Below are 27239 nucleotides of genomic sequence, written 5' to 3' on the forward strand. Positions count from 1 at the left end.
TTGTGCTTTAGTGCTGACAGCTGACATGATTCAAAGTTAAGTCTATGTTGCAACAGTAAACTTTTTTTTTTAGATTTTATTCATTTATTTGACAGAGAGACAATGAGAGAGGGAACACAAGCAAGGGAAGTGTGAGAGGGAGAAGCAGGCTTCCCGTCGAGCAGGGAGCCTGATGCAGGGATTGCTGGATCCCAGGACCTCGGGATCATGACCTGAATTGAAGGCAGACCCTTAACGGCTGAGCCACCCAGGAGCCCTGCAACAGTAAACTTTTAAAAACTTCCCTAAACAGCCTCAAAAATCTAAAAGTAAATGTCATTATCAGTGAAAGTCCTAATAGATTGCTCAGTTGTATGTGAGGCATTTTGATGATGAAATCAGTTGATGATTTCATGTGCTCAGAACAATGCAGAGAAATTTCGCTATTGGATATTTTCCTCATAACTAAGCTACAAAAATATTCTCCATTTTTCTCTAACACATGTAAACATTTAACTTCACAGAGAGTATCAATATCATTCATTTTTATTTTTTGTTCAATTTATTTAAACTTGTTTATTAAATTTATTTAAACAACAACAACAGAATAGCTCACCTATTTCTTATACCCCCAACCCCTGCCTCCAACGACCACCAACCTATTCTCTGTATCACTGAGCTTACTTTTGAGTTTTTCTTGTTTTAAAGGTTCTACATGTAAGAGAGATCATATGGTATTTGTCTGTGTCAGACTTACTTTACTTAGTGTAATGCCTTTGAGGTCCATCCATGTCACAAATGGCAAGATTTCATTCCTTTTTATGGCTGAATAATATCCCACTGTACATACACCACATCATCTTCTTTATCCATTTATTCATCAATAGATATTGTTTGTTCTCTTATCCTGGATATTGTAAAATGCTGCAGTGGACATGGTGGGGGTGCATATATCTTTGAGTTAGTGTTTTTGTTTTCTTCAGATAAATACCTAGTTATGGAATTAATGGATCATGTGGTGTTTCTATTTTTAATTTTTTAGGATCCACCATATTGCTTTCCATGGTGGCTGCACCAATTTACATTCCCACCACAGTGCACAAGGGTTCCCTTTTCTCCACATCCTTGCCAACATTGCTATTTCTAAGTTATATATATATATATACACACACACAACTATATATATATAATATATGTACACATACATATACTATATGTAGTATGTTCATGTATATAGTATATACTGCATGTATATATACAGGTACTATATGTATACATATACTCTATATATGTATATATATACACCTAGGTTCTATATATACATACAATTCTAATAAGTATGAGGTGACATCTCATTGTGGTTTTGTTTATATTTTCCTGATGACTAATGATGCAGAGCATAGTTCCATGTACCTGTTGGCCATCTGTATGCCTTCTTTAGAAAATGTTTATTCAGATCCTTTGTCCATTTTTTAAATGAGTGGTTTTTGTTGTTGCTGTTGTTGTTGTTTTTTTGCTATTCAGTTGTTTGAGTTCTTTATATGTTTTGGATATTAGCCCCTTATCAGATATGGAAGTATTTTCTCCCACTCAGTAAGTTGTCTTTTCCTTTGTTGGTTTCCTTTACTATGCAGAAGCTTTTCAGTTTGATGTAGTCCCACTTGTTAATTTTTGCTTTTGTTGCTTTTCCTTTTGGTGGCAGATTTAAAAAAAAAAAATCATTGCCAAGACCTATGCCAAGGAACTTATACTCTCTATATTTTCTTCTAGGAGTTTTATTATTTTAGGTCTCATGTTCAAGCCTTTAATTTATTTTAAGTTAATTTTTGTGTATAGTATAAGACAGTGCTCTAGTTTCATTCTTTTCCATGTGGCTGTCCAATTTTCCCAACACCATTTATTAAAGAGGCTGTCTTTTCCATTGTATATGCATGACTCCCTTCTCATGAATTAATTGATCGTATATGTCTAGGTTTAATGCTGGGCTCTTTATCCTGTTTCATTGATTTATATGTCTGTGTTTATGAAAATACCATACTGTTTTCATTACTACAGTTTTGTAACATAGTTTGAAATCAAAGAGTGTATGCCTCCTGCTTTGTTCTTTCTCAACAGTGCTTCAGCTATTTGGAATCTCTCATGGTTCCATTCAAATTTTAGGATTTTTGTTCTGTCTCTGTGAAAAATGCCTTTGGAATTTTGATAGGGATTGCATTGAATCGTTATATTGCTTTAGGCAGAATGGACATCTTAACAATATTACTTCTTCCAATCCATAAGCACATTATATCTTTCCATTTATTTGTGTCTTCGATTTCTTTCATTAAGATCTTGTGGTTTTCAATATACAGGTCTTCTTTTACCTCCTTGGTTAAATTTATTTCTAGGTATTTTTTTCCCTTTTTGGTGCAGTTATAAATGTGATTTTCTTCTTAATTTATTTCTAATAGTTTATTAGTGTATAGAAATGCAACAGATTTTAGTGTATTGATTTTATATCTTGCAACTTTACTGAATCCATTTATTAGTTCTAACAGTTTTTCGATGGAGTCTTTAGGGTTTCTATATATATCATGTCATCTGCAAACAGTGACAGTTTCAATTCTTCCTTTCCAATTGGTCATTTACTTATTTTCCTTGCTTAATGGCTCTTGCTAGGACTTCCAATACAATGTTGATTGAAAGAGGTAAAAGCGAGCATCCTTGTCTTATTCTTGATCTTAGAGGAAAAACTTTCAGCTTTTTACCGTTCAATATGCTGTTAACTGTGAGCTTGTCATATACGGTCTTTATTCTGTTGAGGTATATTCCCTTTATACTTGCTTTGTCAAAGGTTTTTATCATAAATGCATGTTGAATTTTGTCAAATGCTTTTTCTGCATCTATTAAAGTGATACGATTTTTATCCTTCATTTTGTTAATTTGGTATTTCACATTATGTGCACACAATTTGTAAACTTTGCATTCTTGGAATAAATCCCACTTGATCATACTGTATAATCCTTTTAATGTACTTTTAAATTCAGTTTGCTAATGTTTTTTTGAAGATTTTTGCATCAATATTTATCAGGGATATTGGCCTCTAATTTTCTTTTCTTACAGTATGTTTATCTGGCTTTGGTACCAGGGTAATGCTGGCCTCATAAAAGAAGTTTAGAGAAGTTCCCTCCTCTTCCATGTTTTGCAAGTGTTTGAGATGGTTTGGTATTAATTCTTCTTTAAGGGTTAGAATTCACCAGTAAAGTTCTCTGGTCCTGGATTTTTGTTTTGGGGAAGTTTTTATTAGTAAAGAGATCGAATCAGTAATCAGGCTGTCCACGTTTTCTATTTCATCTTGATTCAGTCTTGGTAGGTTGTATGTTTCTAGGAATTTATCCATTTCTTCCAAGTGTCCAATTTATTGGCATGTAACTGTTCATAGTCGTCTCATGATCTTTTGTATTTCTGTAGTATCAGTTGTAAATTTCTTTCATTTCCGATTTTATTTATTTGGGCCCTCTCTTTTTTTCTTGGTGATTCTAGCTGAAGCTTTGCCAAGTGTTTTTATCTTTTCAAAGAGCCAGCTCTTAGTTTCACTGATATTTTCTCAAGTCTTTTAAGTCTCTATTTCATTTGTTTCTGTTCTAATCTTTGTTATTTCCTTCCTTCTAAACTTGGGCTTTGTTTTTCTTTTTCTAGTTCCTTGAGGTGTAAAGTTAGGTTAAGACTTCTCTTGTTTCTTTCTCTCTCTCTCTTTTTTTTTTTTTATCATTTTCATTCCTCATTCTTTCTTTTATTATGTCCAGTTATCCAACATATAGTACATTATTAGTTTTTGATGTAGTGTTCAACGATTCATTAGTTGCGTATAACACCCAGTACAGTTCTTGTTTCTTGAAGTAGGTATTTATTGCTCTGAACATCTCTCTTAGAACTACTTTTGCTGCATTCCATAAATTTTGGTACGTTACCTTTCCATTTTCATTCATTTCAAGGTATTATTTACTTTCTCTTTGATTTCTCATTTAACCCATTAGTTGAATTTCTTTTGTAAATATTAGCCCTAATAATATAAATGTCTTCTTCCTTAGGCTTATATTTTGAGTTTAACTATTAATTTTCAAATATTATATAGAGTGTCTCTAATACACAAAGCAATGTGCTAGATTTCTACTGAAACATTAGGATTAAATTTATTTCAGGGGTGCCTGGGTGGCACAGCGGTTAAGCGTCTGCCTTCGGCTCAGGGCGTGATCCCGGCGTGATGGGATCGAGCCCCACATCAGGCTCCTCTGCTGTGAGCCTGCTCCTTCCTCTCCCACTCCCCCTGCTTGTGTTCCCTCTCTCGCTGGCTGTCTCTATCTCTGTCGAATAAATAAATAAAATCTTTAAAAAAAAATTGATTTCAGATACAAAAAGTTCAGTTTATAGATGTGACATGCCATCTGTTTAAAAAACTGTAGGGGCCCATTACAGTATACTTCAATGATATATGTATTTTTAATTACCACAAACAATTCTGAGAACTATATGTAAAAAATATCATTTCTTTTGAGAACTGACAAAGTTTGTTCTTAACAAATTTGTTCTTTTGGATTTCTCTATTCTCTTATTTCACTAAAGTGTGTTCAATTTTGCTATTGTATTCACTTGAACTTGGCAGGATACATTATGCAAATAAGTGACTGCTTCTTATGTATCAGCAAGTGAGATCTCCAAAACGTCTCTGTTAAATTGCTGATTAAAATTAACCCCAGCCAAACAAGAGAGCACACTAACTCTCACTGCAAGAGAGAGGTCAAGGAGTGTTTTGTATTCTTTCATACAAAGTTCCCATTATAAATGTGACAGAATTAATGTTTTAACTATACCATGATAAAACACTGAAAGATTGAACCTCTGTTTTCCAACAAAAAAGCTTCTTAAACAAATCCACTGACCTCACTAAGATTAACCATGGAGAAGGCATTTATTGCCACTGATGATATATAAAGTCACGAATGCTTAAGGACAGTTTTAAGTAACCAAGAAGTTAACTAATACATCTCCAGAACACATTTTATAGAAACAGAAGCTATACAATGTAATGTAATTAATGAAAGGAATACAGATTACAGATTAGGACAGATGTGAGTTCAAATGATTAGACAAAAGGGAATATTTTCTTTTGGGAACAGCAGTGTTTTGTTTGGAAAATGCATATAATGTTACCTGTTTAATAGTTTTATGCAAGTTTCCTTTCTAGATCCCGTATTTGTTTTGAGTATCTATCGATTCAAAATGAATTTGGTAAAGATAATATTTGCAGTAGGCAAAATGACATCCTATTAGAGATGACCAAACTCTAATCCCTAGAACCTGTGGATATGTTAAATTACATGGAAAAGGGGAATGAAGGCTGCTAATCAACAACCTTTAGATAGGGAGATTACTTTGGATTATCCACGTAGATCCAATATATTAAAAGTGGAAGGAATCAAAAGAAGAGAGTCAGAGAAAGAAATTTGATAATGGAAGCAAGGTCAGAGTGATGTGACATGAAGAGGATTTAATCTGCATTGTCTTGATTTGAAGGAGGAGGAAGGGGTCCATGAGCAGAAATAATACTGGTAACCTCTGGAACCTAGAAAACACAAGGAAACAGATTCTCTCTTAGAGCCAACAGAAGGGAACACAGTTCTGCTGACACCTTGATTTTAGCCCAGTGAGATCTGTGTCAGATGTTTGACTTACAGAACTGTAAGATAATAAATTTGTTTTGTGTCAAGTCCTTGTGTTTTTGGTAATTTGTTACAGCAGGGATAAGAAACTAATACAATGCTGGATTTTTATATTGTCTTTTAAAACTAAAAAAGCCAGCACTGCAGGTGAGAACTGCATAGTTTTTCTTTATAGGCTAGGTTTATAAATTAAAATTTAGAGTATTATATTTTAATAACTTGCTGAAATTGTTTAAGATATCTGTATTTGAAATTTTACTTCATGTACTTTACACATTTACTTGTATTATAGCGCTGTCTGCAATACATTTGTAACTTATGCAGCTTTATAGAGAAGGTTTAAATGTAAACCAAATATGCATGGAGTATTATATGTCAATTACAACTCAATAAAGATAAAAAAAGAAAAATACGTAAGTTCCTCATTTAATATATATAAAGAATGGAGTAAAGGCCACTCTACTAAACTTTACGAGGCCTGTGAAACTTAAAATGGACACTCAGTTACTGAGACAGAAGCTGGGGGTGTGTTCTGTTAAGTCCAAGCTAATAGCAGTTTGAGTTGCCTACACTGACTTACACATTAAATATTGTAATTAAAGTTATAATTACTGTAATTTTTCTCATTGGTTATTCTTTGGCAAGGGCATGCATTGTCAAACACTCTGCAAGCTATCAAATGCTTTTTATTTATAAGACAATACTTAAATTTTAATCTACAAAGAAAGAAAATGTGGAACACAACCAATGTTCATACCATATAATGCTAGGATTATGAGGAAGTATGGTACTAGCACAAAAATTGTGTACGATATGAACACCAAATAGGCCACTGTTTGCTTTGGCAGGTAAAGTGAAGCCTGGATGAGCTAGTAAAAGGGCAGAGGAAAAGTTTACCTCTTTGTAGGTTTTAATGTGGGTTGAAGAGAGGAAACAGAAAATAAGGTGATAGGCAGGTAGCAGGGCCACACTAGATCCAGATTCAAAGGGTTAAACACAGCAAATCTTAAGCAGTATTCATCAAATTTATCCTATGAAATAGTTGCATTACAATGTTTTGAGAGAATTGAGAAGTTCCTATTTTTTATTGAAACTATTCTTTTTTTTACATCTCCTTATGATTTTTTTTCTTTTCTTTTTCTTTTTTCTTTTTTTTTTAATTTAAATTCTGTTTAGTTAACATACAGTGCAATATTGGTTTCAGGCTTAGAATTCAGTGATTTCTTTACTTACATATAACACCCAGAGCTCATCACAAGTGCCCCCCTTAATACCCATCAACCATCTAGTCTACACCCCCCATTTCCCTTCATCAACCCTCAGTTTGTTCCCTATCAGGAGTCTCTTATGGCTTGTTTCCCTCTCTCCTTTTTTTTTCTGTGAAACCATTCTTTATAAAGTTATCTGAATTGATTTGTATTCAGTTTGTTCATTTTTTGGTCAATTAGGTGAAAGCAGAATATGTACCCAGAATATGCCTCTTTGGCATAAAGAATACTTTGATCTGGTTACTTGAGAAAAAGCAGATACAGGAGAAATCTCTGAAAATGGCAGAAGTTACCCTTTTGTAGGGGAAATTTACATTTAAGAAAAATTTCCATTTGTAAGGCATCTCTCCCTCTCTGTACAAAAAAGACAAAGATGACTAAAGCACAGGAAACTCTTATCAAGGAATAAGGCATCTGACTTAAATCTACAAAATCACTGCACCCTCTACTGTGCTTTTCCTTACTGTGCATTTGCTGGCAACCTGCCTTAACTGACCTCTCCTTGCCCCTTCCCACAACACCTTTCTTTTGTCTTTACCTGAAGACTGCCTTTAAACTGATGGCTTGAGCCATTTCAGGGAAGTACTCATTTTTCTTGTTTTTTTCCCACGTATATGTGAGGTATATATGGTAATAATTTTGTTTGCTTTTCACTTGTTAATCTGTCTTTTATTATGAGGTAGAGGGGGGATATCTCAGCCACAGAACCTAGAAGGATAAGGGGAAAATTATTTTTTCTCCCCCACACAGGCTAACTGAATCATTTATCATTAGGTCATTCATGTATTTACATGTGAAAATTTCTGAAAATGTAGCCAGGTTGATTTTGGTGACAATTTATTCTATCTGTATGTAACAAAGTTATTGTCAATTGCAACCATTTGCCTCATTTCTTAACACTGCTCTCAGAATATGGGATGCCTGGGTGGCTCAGTCGGTTAAGCATCTGCCTTTGGCCCAAGTCATGATCCCAGAGTCCTGGAATCGAGTCCCATGTCAGACTCCTTGCTCAGTGGGGAGCCTGCTTCTCCCTCTGCCTCCTGTTCCCCCTGCTTGTGCTCTATCTCTGACATAATAAATAAATAAAATATTTTTAAAAAACATTGCTACCAGAATATAACAATATTTTTATTTATGTGAATCCAGGGGTTTTAATTAGATATTGTGAGCAAGCAAACCTACCCAATTATAAACATTGCATTGTTTATGGACCCAGTTGTCATTCTCTATTATGTGCACAAAGCCAATAAATAGCAGCAATAATCAGTTATTCATTACTGTACTATTCAAAAAATTATTTAATACAATATGCCAGGTATTATAGGAAATAGTAGAAAAATTTCTCTCCTCTATTACATCCTAGTGGAGAGGTCAGACAAAAAACCAAGATAAACAAATATACAAAGACAAATGCTGAGGAGAGAAGTAAAGCATTGAGGGAGAATAAAGCATATAGAAGATGGGTTTGAGGAATATTACTAGCTTAGATAGAGTGACCAGTCAAGGTTTTCTTGAGCAAACAACTCTAAAGCAGAAATGTGAATGAAATAAGGGAGCTGACCATGTGTTTATTTCAGTGAAGAACACTGTAGGCAGAAAGAATATATATAGAGAGAGAGGAAGGAAGAGAGAGAGAGAAAGAAGTCCAATCATGTCATCCAATACCAAGAAGTCATTACTGGCTTGTCATTTCACTTGTGGTAAACGCCGAAGTCTCTAATATAACCTGCAAGACCCCATTTGCCTCTCCCCTTTCCATATTACCTCTTCTATTAGTTCCTGCTATTTCACTCTGCTCAATCTATGGTGGGTTGGAGTCAAAAGTAGAAGCAAAAAAGACAGTTAAGAGGTTATTGGAATAATTCAGGTGAGAAATGTGTGGTTAAACTGAAACTGCCAAAAGAATTAAGTCTGCAGAAATGCATGTAGCCCCTAGTTATTGGGAAAAATACCAGGATGCTTGGCTTAAGATATGAAAATGTAGCCCAAGGGAACAAGAAATGAAATAGCCTCCACAGTCATTATAGTCACAAGGCATATGGCCTCTGCTTTTGCTCACAAAGATAGCATCACTGACACACATTGCTGGGATGTCTTGCAGAGGCAGACCAGGAAAGGGAATGACCACCCAACCACAATCTTGATGAAACCAGACAGACCAGCTCCCGAAAGACAATCAATCTTGAAGTTTACTCAATCCCTAACCAATCAGGAGAACCCACAACACTGAATCCCTTACTCTTGATTTTTGCCCTTAAGAATCCTCACTCATAAGCCATCAGGGAGTTTGGGACTTTGAACATTAACTCCCCTTTCTCCTGGGTGGCATCACACTAATAAATAGCCTATCTTTATTCACTACCAAAATTCAGTGTCAGTCTTTTATTGGCTTGCTGCACAGTGGGCAGATGAATTCTCCTTTCGTTTGGTTACAAAATCATGGTAATGGTAAAGAAGGTAGCAGTAGGTGACTTATGGATATATTTTGATGGTATAGTCAACAGAATTTGCCTCAAATTGGGGTGAAAGGAATAGAGAGGACTCAAAGAGAATACCAAGCTTGTTGGCCTTTATGACTACAGGTATGGGGTTACCATAAGTTGTGATAAGGAGAACTACAGGAAGAACAGGTTTGGGGAGAACTATTAAGAACTAAGTGTGAACATGGCAAGTTTGAGATGCTTATTGAGCATGCAAATGAAAATGTCAAATAGGCAGATGACTTAAAATTCATGGGGAGACGTTTAAAGTGGAGATATTAATCTGGGAGTCCTCAGCATATAGACAGTATTTTAAACCATGAGTCTGGATGAGATCACAAGGAGGATGAGGGGCAACAGAGTAAAGAGATTCTCAACATCAAGATGTCTGAGAGAAAAGGAGAAACCAGCAAAAGGACTAAGAAGGCCAAAGCAAGTGAATGTGGTATCCTGGCAGGCAAGTGAAGCAAGTATCAAAGGAAAGAAAGATCTAATTATGTCAATTGCTACTGACAGGTCAACAAAGTTGAGCATTGAGAATGAGTATAGGATTTAGCAATGTGGAGGCTGAAGAAAATCAGAATACATCACCCTACAATGTGCCACTTTGGCAAAAGGATTATTTTGAGCTGAAGGCAACTGACAAGCAGACACAAGAAAAGCTCCATGCCCTCCGCTTATTTGTCTAAAAACAGGGCATGCATTTTCAGAGATATCCCTCCTCCCCTCACTACCAGGAAGAACGAAAGTTAGTCACCCCAGACCACATTAGACCCTTAGCAGACTCAAGACCACACAGGAGGAATCTACACAACAAACTTCACCAGCCTTTATCTACTAGTTTCCCATATATTTACCTCACCACAGTTTGCTGCTCTTGGAAGCCTAAAACTACTTTGTCCTGTAATTCCTCTGTAAATTTACTGTCTTTGTTGAAGCTGCTATATAAGCCAGAATTCTAAGCCACCTCAGTATCTGCATACTCTCATGTGGTACATGCATGATGCATATGTTAGTAAATGTTTTTCTTGTTAATCTGTCTTTTATTACAGAGTCTCAACTGAGAGCTATGATGAGTATAAGAAAGGTTATCATACCTCACTAAGACTAGTCCTGATGTACCTGTGGGTACATAAATAAATAAATAAATAAATAAATAAATAAATAAATAAATAAAAAAGGAGTGCATTCAAGAGAGAATAGGAGGAGATGAAGTCAGTATGGAGAATCTTTTCAAGGAGTTTTGCTCTAGTTATTTGGAGAGAAGTGGTACAGGAGCTGAGAGACAGAGGGAGACAAAAGACAGTTTTGGGGGGTCATTTTGTTTTTGTCTTAGAATGGGAGAGATACAATAGGTTTGTATGCTCATGGTATAATGTGTTAGAAAAAAACCCAATGCAGGAAGAGTTCTTCCTTAAAATCAGGGAAGAAGTTCAAGTTTAGGGACACTGACACAGGTATGAAGGTAGATACCATGGTGGGAGACCGTCAATCTCTTTCCACTGCTTCAGTTTTCCTCAGTGAAGTTTGTTATTCATCTAGGATAATGCACTAGTGAAAGGACAAGGAAAATATAGATCTAACACTTCGTAACAATAAAACCCTTCCCAAGAGGTTTACTTCACTTAATTCTCTACCTACCCTGACAGTTATTTCTAATGATTCCGGTGGGTTTTGAGCAGCAAAGGGGATTCATCTGTCAGGATGTTATCTAAATACTGTTTGTACATTCAGCTGTTCCTGCATGAAAAGAACCTAGAGTTTACAAAAGAAAAAGAAAAAAAAAAGAAAGAAAGAAACTCTAGATTCCTTGCGCTTAAAAGATGAAGCATGCATCAGCACAACTTCTCAGGAGTGCAGATACCCCATTAAGATGCTAATTAAGTGCTTGTCAGGGATACTTATTCGCCCTTCCTCTCTTTTATCTGGTTTTCCCTGCATTTGAAATCTAGTCTTTGGCTGCAGAATCTCAATTCACAACAGAGATGTTCCTGGGAAAGCACCAAAATCTCTGGTGGTGTAAACAGTGTTTAGGTTCTCACTTGATAGAAATCCCTTCCTAAAGCGCTATGAAAGTTTGACTGGCGTGAATTCAGTGATTAATTTCAAAACAAACTGTACTCTACAACATAAACGTTGGTGTGAAACCTCAGGCCTTAATTATTAGAAAAAGAAATAATGTATAAATTCTGAGTTTTGTTCATTTTTATGGATGGTAGTGAAAGGCTAGTTGTTATGACCTCAATTATAATTACTAAATTATAGGAATCAAGATGAATAGCTCAGAATGGGAAAAGAGGGTTATAGTAAGTTTTACATATGGAAAACTTTTGATTTGAACTTTTTATAAACAACTAATTTATCGATGTTAATGGATAGAATAAGTGATCAGTTATATGGTTATTCCTAAACTAATTTACTAAGTGGCACTTATTGTTTATATGTTTATAGAAAATATACCCATATACTAATGTTTTTATTAGTTTGTTTCCCTTAATACACACCTACTGTGGTTTGGGAGCATAATCTATAAGAGGGAACCCGGAGAAACAGAAGCTAGCTTGGGATAGGTATACATTAAAAAAAAAAAAGATAGACACAAGTAATGCATAAACTGAATTATATACATGCATGGTTTAGCAAGAGGCAACTAAACTTGAGAAAAAGTACATAATTTCATCTATTCATATGCAAAATGCTGTATGATAAAGAATTCTAATTTTTGTTCTAACTTTTATAAAATATTAATAGATGATGCCACTAGGATTATACCTAAGGTGTACTATTTTAACTTGACAATCTTACCATACACTATTGTAGATTTTTGTCCCCACATGAAAATACATTATAGTCTAAGGTGATTTTAATAATGATGATCCTTCTTGAAGTAAGAAGCTTAGAAAATTAAAGTTTTTGACTATCCAGTTTATGTTAAAGGAAAAAAAATGTATTCTAAATCAGTAAAATCTTAGTTAAAAATCTCATGAACTAATAAGGTTTTGTGGTTGTTTTTGTTTTAATTTCAGATTTTCAGTAACATATCTTGTAATTTGAAAAAATAGGAGGTGATGGGTAGATATGTAACAGTGTGATAGGTAAGTACATATAGAAGTATCCCAATATGTTAATGTTCTATTTGTCTCCATTTGGCCCTCTTCCTCTACAATTCCTTTAAGAGCTGATATTACCTAAGATTCAAGTCTTGGATAACTTAGCTTCTCAGCCTTAGCTTGCCATGTGTGACCATACTTTTTACATGGGTTTAAATACTACCTTTAATCAGAAGGGGGAATGAAGCATGGGAGACTATGGACTCTGAGAAACAAACTGAGGGCTTCAGAGGGGAGGGGGGTGGGGGAATGGGGATAGACTGGTGATGGGTAGTAAGGAGGGCACCTATTGCATGGTGCACTGGGTGTTATATGACTAATGAATCATCAAACCTTGCATCAGAAACCAGGGATGTACTGTATGGTGACTAACATAATGTAATAAAAAAAACATTAAAAAAATATCGATAAAAAATTAAAAAAAATAAATACTACCTTTATCCTGATTATTCCCAAACTGAATGTATTTACTGATCGCTCTCCTGAGCTGCCTGTGCTTATAGTGTCACTGCATAGTTACCCTTGGATATCTTACGGGTGCTTAAAATGCAACCGGTACAAGTCTTAATTCATCATCCACTTTTCAAAGTCTATCTTCCTGGGCTGTGACCTTCACAGCCTTTTCAGCTTTTTATCTCCCTTCTTAGGGGAGGCAGGCTAGATGGGGTTGACGTTGGGTTTCCAGCACTTCTCCCAAATCCAGTAAGATTCTGATGAAGTCTTCTCCCTTGCTAGGTAGGCCTTCGTTGTGGGAAAGCATCTGAGCTCTTTCAAAATGGTTACTTTTCCCCTTATGTGGCCAAACACAGGGGTTTTATTATTCTTGTTTTCTTGTCTTTACCAGGAGAACCTGGTAGGGCTCCTGGACATTAAATTCATCAAAGTGTGAGAGTAGCTCCTTAGACTGTGACTCTGTGTTGCTAGGAGTTCTAACTCTCAAAGCTACCCCACACGTAGCCTTAGGCAATGTACTGAGCTATCATTTAATGTTCTTACCCATTACTGGCTCCAGCAGCTTGTACTTCAGGTAAGCGGATCTATATTCTCTGAATTTGCCTGTCTTTACAGTCATTAGGGCAGTGGTTTGTCCTGTGACTTCAATTCTGATAGATCTAAGTTGTTAATTTATAGTGTGTTCAGCTTTTTTTTTTTTTAATTGTGAGGAATATACTGATAATTTGCAAGCAGTTTACATGTCAAAGGGGAAACCAGAAGTTCCCTTCACAAATATCACTATTTTTTTTGGTACAGTTACTATGAAATATTTGTGATCCACTCATTACAACTCACAAATTTTTCCCCCCAAATCACACTTTCATGTTATCTAATCATAATTTACATAGCTCATATTTCTTAACAAGAAAGCTGTCTTTTAATGTGCCATTACCAGCTTTTTTCAAACCAAAAGCTATTCATAAATAACTATCCATTTTATAAAATCTGTTAAATATAAACATATGATACACAATTTGGGGTGTACACACTTGGGGTGCCTGGGTGGCTTAGTCAGTTAAGCATCTGCCTTGGGCTCAGGTTATGATCCTGGAGTCCCAGGATTGAGCCCCCTGTCGGGCTCCCTACTCTGGCTTTGTCAGCGGGGAGTCTGCTTCTCCCTCTGCCCCTCACCCTGTTCATTCTCTCTCTCTCTCTCTCAAATAAATAAAATCAGTTTTCTTTTAAAAAGAAAACTGATCTTATTTGTGCTGTAACTTGCTAGAGAAAATTATACCAAGGACTCTGCTTTTCATACCTGAATCTTAGGACAGACCTTTAATACCCCAAGTTACTCAGAGGGAGATAACTTAAGGTTAACATCCTAGAGACAGAAGTAATACTTAGGAGCTGAATTACTGAGCTTAATTACCGAAAAGACCCATATCCTTCTAGAGATGAAATCTGTAGATAATGTCTTATCAGGAAAAAAAAAGTCAAAGGAATCCCAGACAATATATGGCTACTCAGAATCCACTGTAAGTATTTTATTGTGTTTTGTGGTGAAGAACAAGAAACTTTATCTGGCAAAATGTGTGGGACATCTGAGCTGCTGCAAAAAACCCCTTCTAAGGGGAGAGCAATAGCCACCCCAACGGAAACCTGGAGACTCTCAGCCTCTCCTATTGTCCACAGTAGAGAACCGTGATGGAGACATTTTGTTTTACCCTGAAGTGTCTATTTCCTTCTGAATCTCTTTAGGGTGTTTTAGGAAATGGGTGAAGACCTGGTGCTATGCAGGAAACACAATTTCGTAAAATGGAAAGTTTGAAACTCATTTTTAAAGGTTGCTGTAAGTTGTTTATGGATCCACTAAATACCAAAAATGACCTTTTATTGCATTAAGAGGCAAAATGGTTGATTTTATTTCACAAATTTCAAGTGTGAGTTATGACATTTGTCTTCAAATAATAAGAAGAAAATGTGTGCATATAGATAAACTGAGCTTACCTCTCAGATTGTTGTGAAAAGCACGGGCAATAGAAAGAAACAAGAATAGCTTACACTGCTGTCTTGCATGAGTAAGTTAAAAATGTGCACAGGACAAATGTAAGCAAGAAGATGCTTGTATCTTGCCCTCTGTTAGCTGTCCCTGTTGTTTTGGACTTGTTTGAAATATGGCTTTGTCTCTATTTTCATAAGACCTTCTAAGAATCTTATTGTATTAGGAACCAGATTTCAGCAAAAATTTTGAACCTAATCATATGGGTCATCTGAATAGCTTTCCCTTGATATGAGAGAATTCTGGGCCCAAGATGAACAGTTTCTTTAAAACCACATTAATTTTTTGCTGGGAATTTTTATTGTTTGAACATTTTATAGATCGGGGTGTCTGGGTGGCTCAGTCGTTAAGCGTCTGCCTTCAGCTCAGGGTGTGATCCTGGCGTTCTGGGATAGAGCCCCATATCAGGCTCCTCTACTGGAAGCCTGCTTCTTCCTCTCCCACTCCCCCCTGCTTGTGTTCCCTCTCCCGCTGGCTATCTCTCTCTGTCAAATAAATAAATAAAAATCTTTAAAAAAAAAAGAATATTCTCATATATTTAATTTCTGTTGATTTTTTAAATTGATGGTGGCAGCTTCATTTTTGAGGCCTTAGATTTTAATGGTTTCTCTCACTCAGTTGCTTATTGTTGGTTATTAAAAATCCTTATTTTACATCAGGGAAATACAAATCAAAACCATGATGAGATACTTCCTCATACCTGTCAGAATGGTTAAAATCAACAACATAGGAAACAACAGATGCTGGTGAAGATGCGGAGAAAGGAGGACCCTCTTGCAGTTTAGTGGGAATGCAAACTGGTGCAGCCACTCTGGAGAACACTATGGAGGCTCTTTGAAAAGTCAAAAATAGAACTATCATACAATCCAGCAGTTGCACTACTAGGTATTTACCCAAAGGATCCAAAAATACAGATTCAAAAGGGTACATGTACCCTGATGTTTATTTTTGTTTTTTTATTTTTTTTAATATTTTATTTATTTATTAGAGAGAGACCATATGCATGGGAACAGCAGGCGAGGGAGAGGCAGAAGCACGTTCCCCACAGAGCAGGGGGAGCCCAATGTAGGACTCGATCCCAGGACCCTGGGATCATGACCTAAGCCAAAGGCAGTCACTTAACCAACTGAGCCACCTAGGCAGGCACCCCACCTTGTTGTTTATAGCAGCATTATCAACATAGCCAACTGTGGAAAGAGCCCAAGTGTCCATCGACTGATGAATGGATAAAGAAGAGGTGGTGTATATATACAATGGAATATTACTCAGCCATCAAAAAGAAATCTTGCCATTTGCAGTGACATGGATGGAGCTAGAGAGTATTATGCTAAGTGAAATAAGCAGTCAGAGAAAGACAAACACCGTGTAATTTCACTCATATGTGGAATTTAAGAAACAAAACAGATGAACGTGTAGGAAGGAGAAAAAAAAGAGATTCTTAACAATAGAGAACAAACTGAGGGTTGATGGAGGGAGGTGGATGGGGGGATAGGAAAAATGGGTGATGGGTATTAAGGAGAGCACTTGTTATGAGTGGCTGTTATATGTAAGTGATGAATCACTAAATTCTACTCCAGAGAACAGTATTATGCTATTTGTTAACTAACTAGAATTAAAATAAAAATTTGGAAGAAAAAAAATTTGTTATTTTAAATAAAATTTATTTTTAAATGTCTTCAATGTGATACAAATATGTTTATATTATATATTTAAACAAAGGCTGAGTTACCAAGTTACTTAAGTATAGGGGAAGAGAAATGACATTTGATTGCCAACTATATATCAATTACTGGGCAAATTTCTTAATGTAATCTAGCTCATTTAATGTAAGATAGCCTAGTCTAAGGAGTACTTCTAGAAAATGCAGAGGTAGGAGTGGTGCAGAGCACATAATACAAATATTCCACAGGCTTCATCCTATATTGTTTTGTCTAACATTGCCAAAACAGTGCAAGATTTCTTCATATACTTGAGGATACATATTTCCCACAGTCATTATTATTAAATATTCCTAAGATTTTCCTTACAATTCTTTGTTCACCTACTGATTTTAGGATAATCCCAATAATAACTTAAATGGAATCAAAATGAGGTTATCTGGCATCTAACACAGTACATTCTTCAGACACCCACATTAGAGAGCATTCATAACATTGCCTAAGTAAATGGCTGAGATTTATAAAATAGTGTATATTACCACAAAATAAATTGTATACTTCACAAAATCTACTTTCTAGCATACACTGATTTTTACCATACTTTAGGAAGATTTAATTACAAAAAAACATTCTGTCAAGCTCAATGTTTAAAAAAACATTTTAATATATTTTTCTTGGTGGAGATGAAAAGGGCATTGCACCCTACACTAAATTCCAGCCAAGAAAAGAAATTTGCAGTTTGACAGATATTCCATTATTTTTATGGAACTATGTACGTCACATTAGAAGAAATTCTTTTTGATTAAAATTACTCAGAAACAGAAACCATTTTAAAGCTACATCTTTCATATTTATATTTTTCTTAATCCTCTCCTTATTGTGATTATAAAATTTAAATGGAATTATTCAAACTGAAAATTTACTTAATCCCATGAAAGAAATGAATAAATCAGGGTTAGATCTGTTACACATTTGCAGTCTGTATATCCTTACTTGGAAGTTTTGTATATTTTTCAAGTAAACCGCTTCCCACTTCTTCCCTGAGCCAGGCCATTGACTAGGGAAGAATCACTTAAGGCCTTATTCTGTCTACTTGATAAAGGGTGGTTGAAGAGTTGCCTTTACCTGTACCAGGGAATGGGCTCCTGCTGGCACGTTGTTCCTCAGTATTTATCAGAATAAGTTCACATTTGTATTAAGTTATCGACTCCTTTACCTCTTGAGATAGTCTGCTTTATATAAAAAAAATCTATTTGGGAGGGGATAATATTGAAGTTCCCTTAACAACAGGAGTCATGGAAACTGCGACTTATACTTCAGATATTTTTAGCTATGATTCTAGACACAAATTATCTCTTATCCTAAAAGATTTTGATTCTTCTTATCCTTGTATAACTATGCATAAATATTACATCGTTTACATAATTGTGGAGCCTGTCAAGTTACACAGATATTGAGTACACTACCCTTTAACACACATTATGGACTGAATGTGCTATCCCCAAATTTATATGTTGAAGCCCTAACTTTCAAAGTGATGGTAGTTTGAAGAGGGGCCTATGGGAGGTAGTTAATTTTAGATGAGGTCATGAGGGTGGGGTTTTAGTGATGGGATTAGTATCCTTAGAAGAGGAAGAGAGCAGAGCTTGCTGGCATGTTCTTGCTCTCCCTCTCTGCCATGGGAGGACACATTGAGAAAGTGGCAGTCCACAAGTCTAAAAGAAGGCGCTAGCCATGAACCAAACCTGCCAGAACCTTGGTCTTCCCAGCCTCCAGAACTATGAAAAATAATTATCTGTTGTTTAAGCCACCCTATCTAGTATGGTAATTTGTTATAGCAGCCAGAGAAGACTAAAACAGTATATCACTGTGGTTTGATCAAGTTTTCATTCAAAATTAAAACGCTCAAAGAAAAAGAGTTTAGGATCATAACCATTTAAATATATTACGTTCATTCAACTTATTTTTATTGAAACTACAGTTATGTTCATCTTTCAAACATAATGTTAATGAATGTAAGGTCTCACTCCTCATTTTAAAATTCTCACTGAACTTCAACCCTTCATCCTGGTCCCCTGCATTTACTCCAATGGATGCAATGTCTCTATCACAATATCATGTATCTTGAGCTAAAAGAAAAAAACAAATTCCCTCTCCAACACTTCTCACATTCAGGCCTGAGAACCCGAAGGCCTCCGTGGACTCTCCCTCCCTCAACTTCTTCACTTAATTTCTTAGCTCCTTTTTTCTATATGCCTAAATACCGAATTTCCAGCAGAGTATTTTATTTATAAACAAGTCCACAGTTTTATGCATTTTAAACATAAATCCTATTCATTCCTTCACTTAAATTATATAATTTTATTCAGTGTTTCCCTAGCATTCAACATAGAACTAAGTAACTAATAGTACTCAACTGATTATTTTCTATGATTTAGATGACCAACTTCAAACATCTTTTTCAGATGTTGGTTTCTATTAATACAAGTAGACTTTAAAAAAAAAAGTTAAAAAAAAAGTTGTAGGGGATTTTAACATATTATCAAATAATTATTAAAATTTTGATTTTATCTAAATGAATTCTAAGCAAAGAAACTCTCCTTTTATGGAATATAAATGTATGAAATTGAAAGAGGCTAATGATTCTTTTATCATTGTATCTTTCTCAAGTATCTGATTGTCCTCGGCTCATTTATTCTTTAAATATTTCACTCTTTCAGATATTAGGTATTGCTTAGAGATTGGGAAGAATAGAAAATAAGAATTAAATTATGATAGCAATAATAAAATCTTAACTTAAAAATTGGACAAATACATATTGTACTAAAGACACATAAAATTATTTTCAAATATGTGTACCTCCCTGTTTTAGCAAGTGGATGACACTGTTCTTGATTAGAAATTGGTTCATCATCAATCAGTCTAGAAGAGAATAAATTATGCAATTTAAATTCATAGAGCCATTAATCAATGAGTTAAAAAATATTAGAACAAGACCCAAAAGGGAACTCTGTTAATAAGAATATCTATAATTAAGAAAATCTTCTATATATTCTACATATACTTTCCTTGTTTAATACAACCAAATTGGATAATTATATTTGAGTATCCCTTTGCACTTAAGACAAAATTTCAAACCGATAGTAATTAATTTGTCCAAGGACACACTGAGATCGTAAGGAGCCAAGCAGGAACATAATAAATTACTCTGAGTCCATGTACTTCCTTTACCCAAGATATCTCTCCCTCTAAATTAAATTTTACAGACAAAATCATTCAACTACATTCATATAAATAGTTTTTAATACGTGCCCTCAGTGCTTACTAAATGTTAGAAAGAAAACAAATTTACTTTGTACAGATTAAATACATTTTTGAAAATATTCAAACATTTGTCCATTTCTTAGCTATTTTGTCACCATTTTACAGACTTCTCAAAACTAGTCCAGGGTTTCTTTCAAAGATAAATAGGAAAAGATAGAAAGAAAGAAGGAAACAAAAAACAACCTATTTAGGAGTTTAAGTAATGCCTTAAGAAAGTAATATGAGAATAAACCCCTCTGCCTCCCACCTTACCTCCCTCATTAAAAAGTTTAGGTTTAAGTAATTTAAGTAATCCCAATTCAGAATTCAATTAAATATCAATTGTCTATGTACCTTGTCAGGAAGAGTATAGATCAACCAATTTCTGAGAAAGGCTAACTGTCTCAGTAGGTAAAGGGCCTGAGAGTGGGAAAAGACCTTTGAGAGAAGAGAGGGTTATAGTTAAAGCAAAAGGCAAAAGAAGTTAAGCACATCTGTTGACTTTCTATTGCAACTAGTATTTTCAAAATTGAAACATCTGACGGATCCTGGTAGTAGGTAAGTTTGTTAGACCCTACTCTTATTAAACCTAACTTTGAATTAGAGAGTCTTATTCATTTTCCAAAGATGGTTTTAAATGGGCAGTCTTGTTCTTAGCAGGTCAATTTATAAAATTATGTATAGCCATATAGATATATTTTGAGCAATAGTGGAAAGAGGATGAACTGGGAGTAAAGATCTCTTAAAACTGCTTAATCTGGCTCTGTAATCCTCTAGTTTGATTGTTTCACAGCCTCAATTTTCTCAGCTGAAAAATTTAGTCACTTGTATCGCTAAAAAGATACAAGTTTATGCATCTACTAAAGAAAGTAATTATGTTAATGCAAATATCAGTAGCCCAATCCAATGGCTGCCCAGTGGCCTGGCCTACACTGCAAATCTAAACCTAAGTCAGCCTGCACTTCCGGAAAATATCAAGAAAATCTAACATACCAATCAACAATCCTTCAGCTCAGCTTTAGCTAGCTTACCTTACCCTAGAAAATAGGACCTGTAGCCTTATTTAAAAAATAAATAAAAAATCCCTGAACTCCTAGCCAATCATGCCCTTTTCTGCCTGCCTCTATAAAACTCACTCTTATCCAAATTCCCTCTATAAGAGCGCACCTCTCTTGTGAAGCACTGCACTTCCCTAATAGATGGATTGTTTTCCCTTGAATAAAGGACATCAACTCTTTACTAGTTGTTTTAGTTTTGTCATTTGACAAAAGCAATGTCCAGGGGCACCTGGGTGGCTCAGTCAATTAAGCGTCTGCCTTTGGTTCAGGTCATGATCCTAGGGTCTTGGGATTGAGCCCCACATCCAGCTCCTTGCTCAGTGGGGAGTCTGCTTCTCCCTCTTCCTCTGCTCCTCTCCACGACTCATGCTCACTCTCTCACACTCGCTCTTGTGCAAGCTCTCTCTCTCTATGTAAATAAATAAAATCTTAAAAAAAGAAAAGAGCAATGTTCATAGGTGTGAAAGTCAGGATTTTCACTACTTTATTAGATTGTTTTTCACTATCAAGTATCTTAGTAGGTTCAGTATAAGAATTTTTATGTTAAAATAAAGTGTTCAAAATCTGATCTTATACCTGGAAACTGAGCCCTATCAACTAGCTCAAGTTTGATAACTTATCAGGTTTTTCAATATTATGGAATTAGGAGCACCTGGGTGGCTCAGTTGGTTAAGTATTTGACTTCGGCTCAGGTCACGATACCAGGATTGAGCCCCCATCAGACTCTGCACTCAGCTGGGAGTCTCCTTGTCCCTCCGCACCACCTCCAGCTCGTGATTTTTCTCTCTCTCTAATAAACAAAATCTTTTAAAAAATATAATGGAATTAGTTTAAAACAGTGTCTTTAAAGGGTTCTGATAGATAAGGAAACTGTCTTAAAAGGATTTGTATTCTGTGTTCTTGGGTACCACAAAGCTGGTCCCTGAGCAATAATACAGCATTGTAAACACCCCCAAAGCTACATGAAAGCTACAGTGTACTAAGTCTTTTCAAAAACATTCCTAAGAAGAATAGTGTAAATTGTATTCAGCTTTCTCAGATCTTAAGAATAATTATTGGAAACTGTTTTTAATACTTTTAGAATGCCTGTAGTTTAGATATCACAGTAATTTTTTTTCAAATAACTTATAAATCCATGGAATCAATTCATGCTTCCAATTTTGCAAAATGAACTCAATTTAGTTTTAAAAAAACTAAACAAGGTGTCTCAGTCAGTTGAGGGTCTGACTCTTGATTTTGGCTCAGGTCATGATTTTAGGGTCTTGGGATCGAGTCCTGTATTAGTCTCTGCACTCAGGGAGTCCACTTGAGAATTCTCTCTCTCTCTCTCCCTCTGCACCCACCTTACCCACCCTGCTGGACCCACCCACACCCCACGCCACTGTTTACATGCTCTCTCTCAAGTAAATAAATCTTAAAAAAACCACACTAAACAGTTAACTTGCCTTAAGTATACTTATACAGGTATAAGTATTACAATATATAAGCATTATTCACAAGGGAAGAAAACAAAAGGAAAATACAATAAAAAAAGGCAGTGATGTGTGGTTAGGGATGAAGCAGTGGAGAAAAAGAAGTAAAAACAGTAGGGAATATAACTCAAAAGAAAAAATGCCATAATCCCCCAAATATGAGGAAATAAATATAATAATCATGGCATGATTTTTTTCTTCTTAAGAGTATAAATGCATCAAATGTCATATTGTCTTACAAGTTGATAACATCATGGCAAAAGGAAATGAAACTTGTGACTGGGTCTTAATCATTAAGTGGGATTTGTATAAAAATTCAAGGGGTTGACTTTACTTTTCACAGCAAATCTTGGTAGATAGAATTCTAAGATGTCCTCCAATATTCTCCCCAATACAGTGTACATGCCTGATATAATCCTCCCCTTGAGTGTGGGTGGGAACTGGAAATATGAAGAGATGTCATTCCTATGATTAGGTTACATTTACAGATTCTGGAGGGGAATCAATACTTGCAAAAAGGAATTGTAGGGGCTAAGTACCCATTTTAATGGCATTAGTTGAGGTCAGGCAGAAGACAGCACTAGTGAATGGGGCAATTAAAACTTTTATACAAGATTTCTAGTCTGTATGGTGAAAAATGAGACAGCTTTCAGGGCAGCCAAACTTTGGGAACAGAGATGGGTATCCTGGATAGGAGACAGCCCAATAGAGCAAGCTCTAAATTTTGTTGGTAAACTGTACAAATTTCTGGCTAACCTCAGAAACATGCACAAATGGAAAAGACCTCAGTTATATATAAGAGAGCTAAGCTGAGATATGATTTGCTGCCCAAGACATAGAATTTGTAGTGGAAATCCAACCATAAATATATATATACAAAATAGAGCTTCAATTTACATAAAATAAAAAGTGTCAGAATTAAAGGAACAAAAAGACAATTACACAACCATAGGGATTTTAACACTACTCTCTGAGAAACTGAAAGAACAATTAGACAAAAGTTGGTGAAACATAGATGATCTGAACAGTACTAACAAGCCCCTTGGCCTATGTATTAGCTATTACTTCTGTAGCAAATCATTAAAAAAAAAAAGAGAGAGAGAGAGAGAGAGAGAGAGAGAAAAGAAAGAAAGAAAGAAAAAAATCAACACCTGACTGTCAAGCCTCTGATTCTTGATTTTAGCTTAGGACATGATCTCAGGATCCTGAGATTGAGCCCCATATCAGTTCCATGCTGTGCATGGAGCCTGTTCAAATTCTCTTTCTCCCTTTCCCTCTGCCTCTAATCCCATTCTCCCCCAGCCCATCTGAGTGCATGCACACTCTCTCTCTCTTAAAAAATAAAATAAAATAAAATCAATAGCTTAAAACAATAAAATTTGTTATCTTACAGTTCTGGAGATCAAAAGTCCAAAATAGATTTTACTAGGTAAACAACAACTAAAAATTAAGGTGTTGGCTAGGCTGAACTTCCTCTTGAGGCTCTAGGAGAGAATGCATTCTATTACCTTTTTCAGCTTCTAGAGGCTCCTTGCATTTCTTGGCTCATATCCCCTTCAAAGCCAGCAGCTCAGTATATTTACACTCTTCTCTGCTTTGGTTATTAGGCTTCATTTTTTCCCTGAGCTTGCTCCCTCCCTCTTTTTAGGACCTTTCTGATTCTATAGGGTCCTGACAGATAATCCAGGAAAATGTCCCCGTCTAAAAATCCTTAACTTAATCAGATCTTCAATTCCCCTTTGTCACAAATGGTAACAGAGTTATAGGTTCTGAAGTTTACATCTTTGGAAGCCATCATTCTATGTACCACAATCTAGTTGAAGATTATAGAATGCATGATTTTTAAATGCACATAGTAAATTCATTAAGATGGTCCATATGCTGAGCCATAAAAAGGGCCCATTCTTATTTAAAAAATAAGAATTGAAACCATTCAGAGTATGTATACTGAAGACAATGAACTTAAATTAGAATAGATATCTAGGAACAACCCCCCCATCCCATACTTAGAAATTATGCAACATACTCTTAAGTAGCCCATGAGGCATGCAAAAATTACAATGGAAATCAGAATATATTTCAAATTGGGTGATAAACATACAATATATTGAAATTTGTGGAACATGGCTAAAGTAGTTCTTAGAGAAAAATGAACACTTCAAATGCTTATGTTAAAAGAAAAAAGGTCTAAAATCAGTGACCTAAGGTTCCACCTTAAAAAGACAGAAAAATAAATCTGAAATAAGGAGGAGAAATAATGAAATTTTTATTGTAAAACAGGAATTAAAGCAAAGAAAACAGAATTCAGGAAAGAGATGTTTTGGTAACCGGAGGAGATGAAATGCATGCTTTTCAGGCTTAGGAAAGAAGTAAAAGGGGAAAATAATAAAATCATGTAAATGAAGGTACAGATCAGAAACAACACAAAGGGGAGGAGGCACCACTAAACACAGTAAGAGTTAATGGATTAGAACTAAAAAATGTGAGAAAAATTACAAAATTAAAAGTTATAGAGAAAAGACAGTAGATATGGAAGACAAATTTAATATTTATAATTCAGTATTCCCCCCAAAATAATGAAACAAAGGTAGTTCTATGAAAAAGTATGTTTATACAATTACTGATATTTGATAACATTCTGTTCCTGAATTAAGATAGCAAACATTTTCTTCAAATATTTATCTGAGTCTACTTTTAACTTCAAATGAGAGTTCAGATAGAAGAAATATCTATACACACATTTATATGTATGTATTTGTATGCACATATGTACACATGAGAAAATCTTGTGTTTTCACAAACCTTATGTGTTTTCTTTCACAAAAAGACTGTGGGAGAAGAAAATTGAAAGAAGACGGGAAAAAGGAAATACTCAGATTTTGATACTGCTTATAGATTCTATTTAACAAAATGGAGGATTAAGTGTATAAACTTACAATGGTTATCCTCCATAACAGAAATGCAATACACACATCAAAGTAAAGCAGTCTATGTAATGCAATATATAAAAACAAAAAGCTATAAAACAAGAAGGCAAAAATAAAATATGACTGAACTAAGAACAAACACAACCCTTTATATCAATTCACAAAATGCACTAAACTCACCAATTGTCTTAGGTTTCCTCAGGCAGAAACAGAGAGATATAAGTGATTTATTAGAAAGGAGTGTCTTAGATAAGAGGAATGAAGGAGGCAGGAGAGTGGTAAGGATTAAAAACTAAACAAAGTATGTGTTTACAACAAAGAATAATTTCAGCTTGATTCCACAGGGAAATTTCTCAAGCAAAAATCACACCTAAATTAATTCCCCTTTGAGACAAAGTGGCCAGCCCTTTATACACTATGTCAGTGAGTCATTGGCTAAGGTCTGCCTCCTCACGGGGAAGTTGAGATGGGGAGCTTGATGAGTGATTTGGCGTTAGTTAAGTACAATTCTCTAGAGAAAGAGGCAGATGTGAAGCATTATTAGCCCACAACCAAGGCACTTGGAAGATGGGTGCACCTGCTAATAAAAGGTATCTAAGTGGAATATCAATAGCATCCACCACAGGCTATCCTTTGTACCACCTAGGCTTTTTGCTTCTTATGTTAAGCACATTCCATTTAGACACAGTTTCTGCAGGAACCTGCTTGGGAAATCTGTAAGAGGTTAGTCAGCCAAACTATAGCACCAACAGCCGCATGTAAGTTCTGAGGCTATCACTGGTAATGATCATCTTCTATCTCTACCATCCATGCTACATGGTGGCCATAAAGCCTAGTAACATAAGGAAGCTCTCTGTCTCTCCTTTAATAGATTGCATCACCTTATTTATGTTTGTGGTATGTAAAGGAGCAAATTTTTTCTTTTAGCGAAAGTCAGTGAAGCAACACATCACAGTTACATGTTCAGGAATTGATGAAGATTTTACATTGTTAACAAGTGAAAACTCACAAAGCATACCATATAATATTCAATATGGCATGTATTATAACATATTACCAATAAATCATTTATATTTGTCGTGATTCCATACTTTATGGTCACACCTGTAAAATTTCCCTACCCTTCGGCTGGCAGTTCTGCTGGTTTGGGTCACGAAGAGTAGCAGACTATGCCACCCCAAAATATGCTTCTTTGGTATAAAGATATTTTGAACTGACTGTGTTTTAAGAAACTGGAAATACAGGAGAAGCTCTGAAAACAGAACAGAAGTTGCTTATTTGTAAGGGAAATCTATGTTTATAAAGGAAATTTACATTAAGAGGGGGCCTATCCCCAAAGAAGAACAATTACCAGGGATAACTTTTTAAAAGACACTTATCTACATGGCAGGACAACTTTTGTTTACTAAATATTTCCTCTTCTCACTTTACCATGAGTTGCCTTCCCCTCTTTGAAACCCTAGAGCCCCATCACTTTCCTTAGCTCAGAAGAGTATTTAAGCCTCAACTATCTGGCTGCCTTCTGAATCTTATATCTTTGTGGGGCTCCTGCAGGTAAATACATATGTGCTTTTCCCCCCTCCTGTTAATCTGTCTTTTATTATGGGTGGGGAGTTATGTCTCAGCCAAGAACCTGGAAGGGTGAGGGAAAATTACTTGTCCTTAAATACAGTGACTTGGCTGATGGGCTGAACTGAGTCTCACAATAAAGGTTCTGAGTTTCTCATTTCCAAGCCCTTAGCAGGATGTACTTGTCCATTTACAGTTACAACTGAACATGGGAATATTAAG

The sequence above is a fragment of the Ailuropoda melanoleuca genome, chromosome 11 (genome assembly GCF_002007445.2).
Source record: "Ailuropoda melanoleuca isolate Jingjing chromosome 11, ASM200744v2, whole genome shotgun sequence".
NCBI lineage: Eukaryota > Metazoa > Chordata > Mammalia > Carnivora > Ursidae > Ailuropoda > Ailuropoda melanoleuca.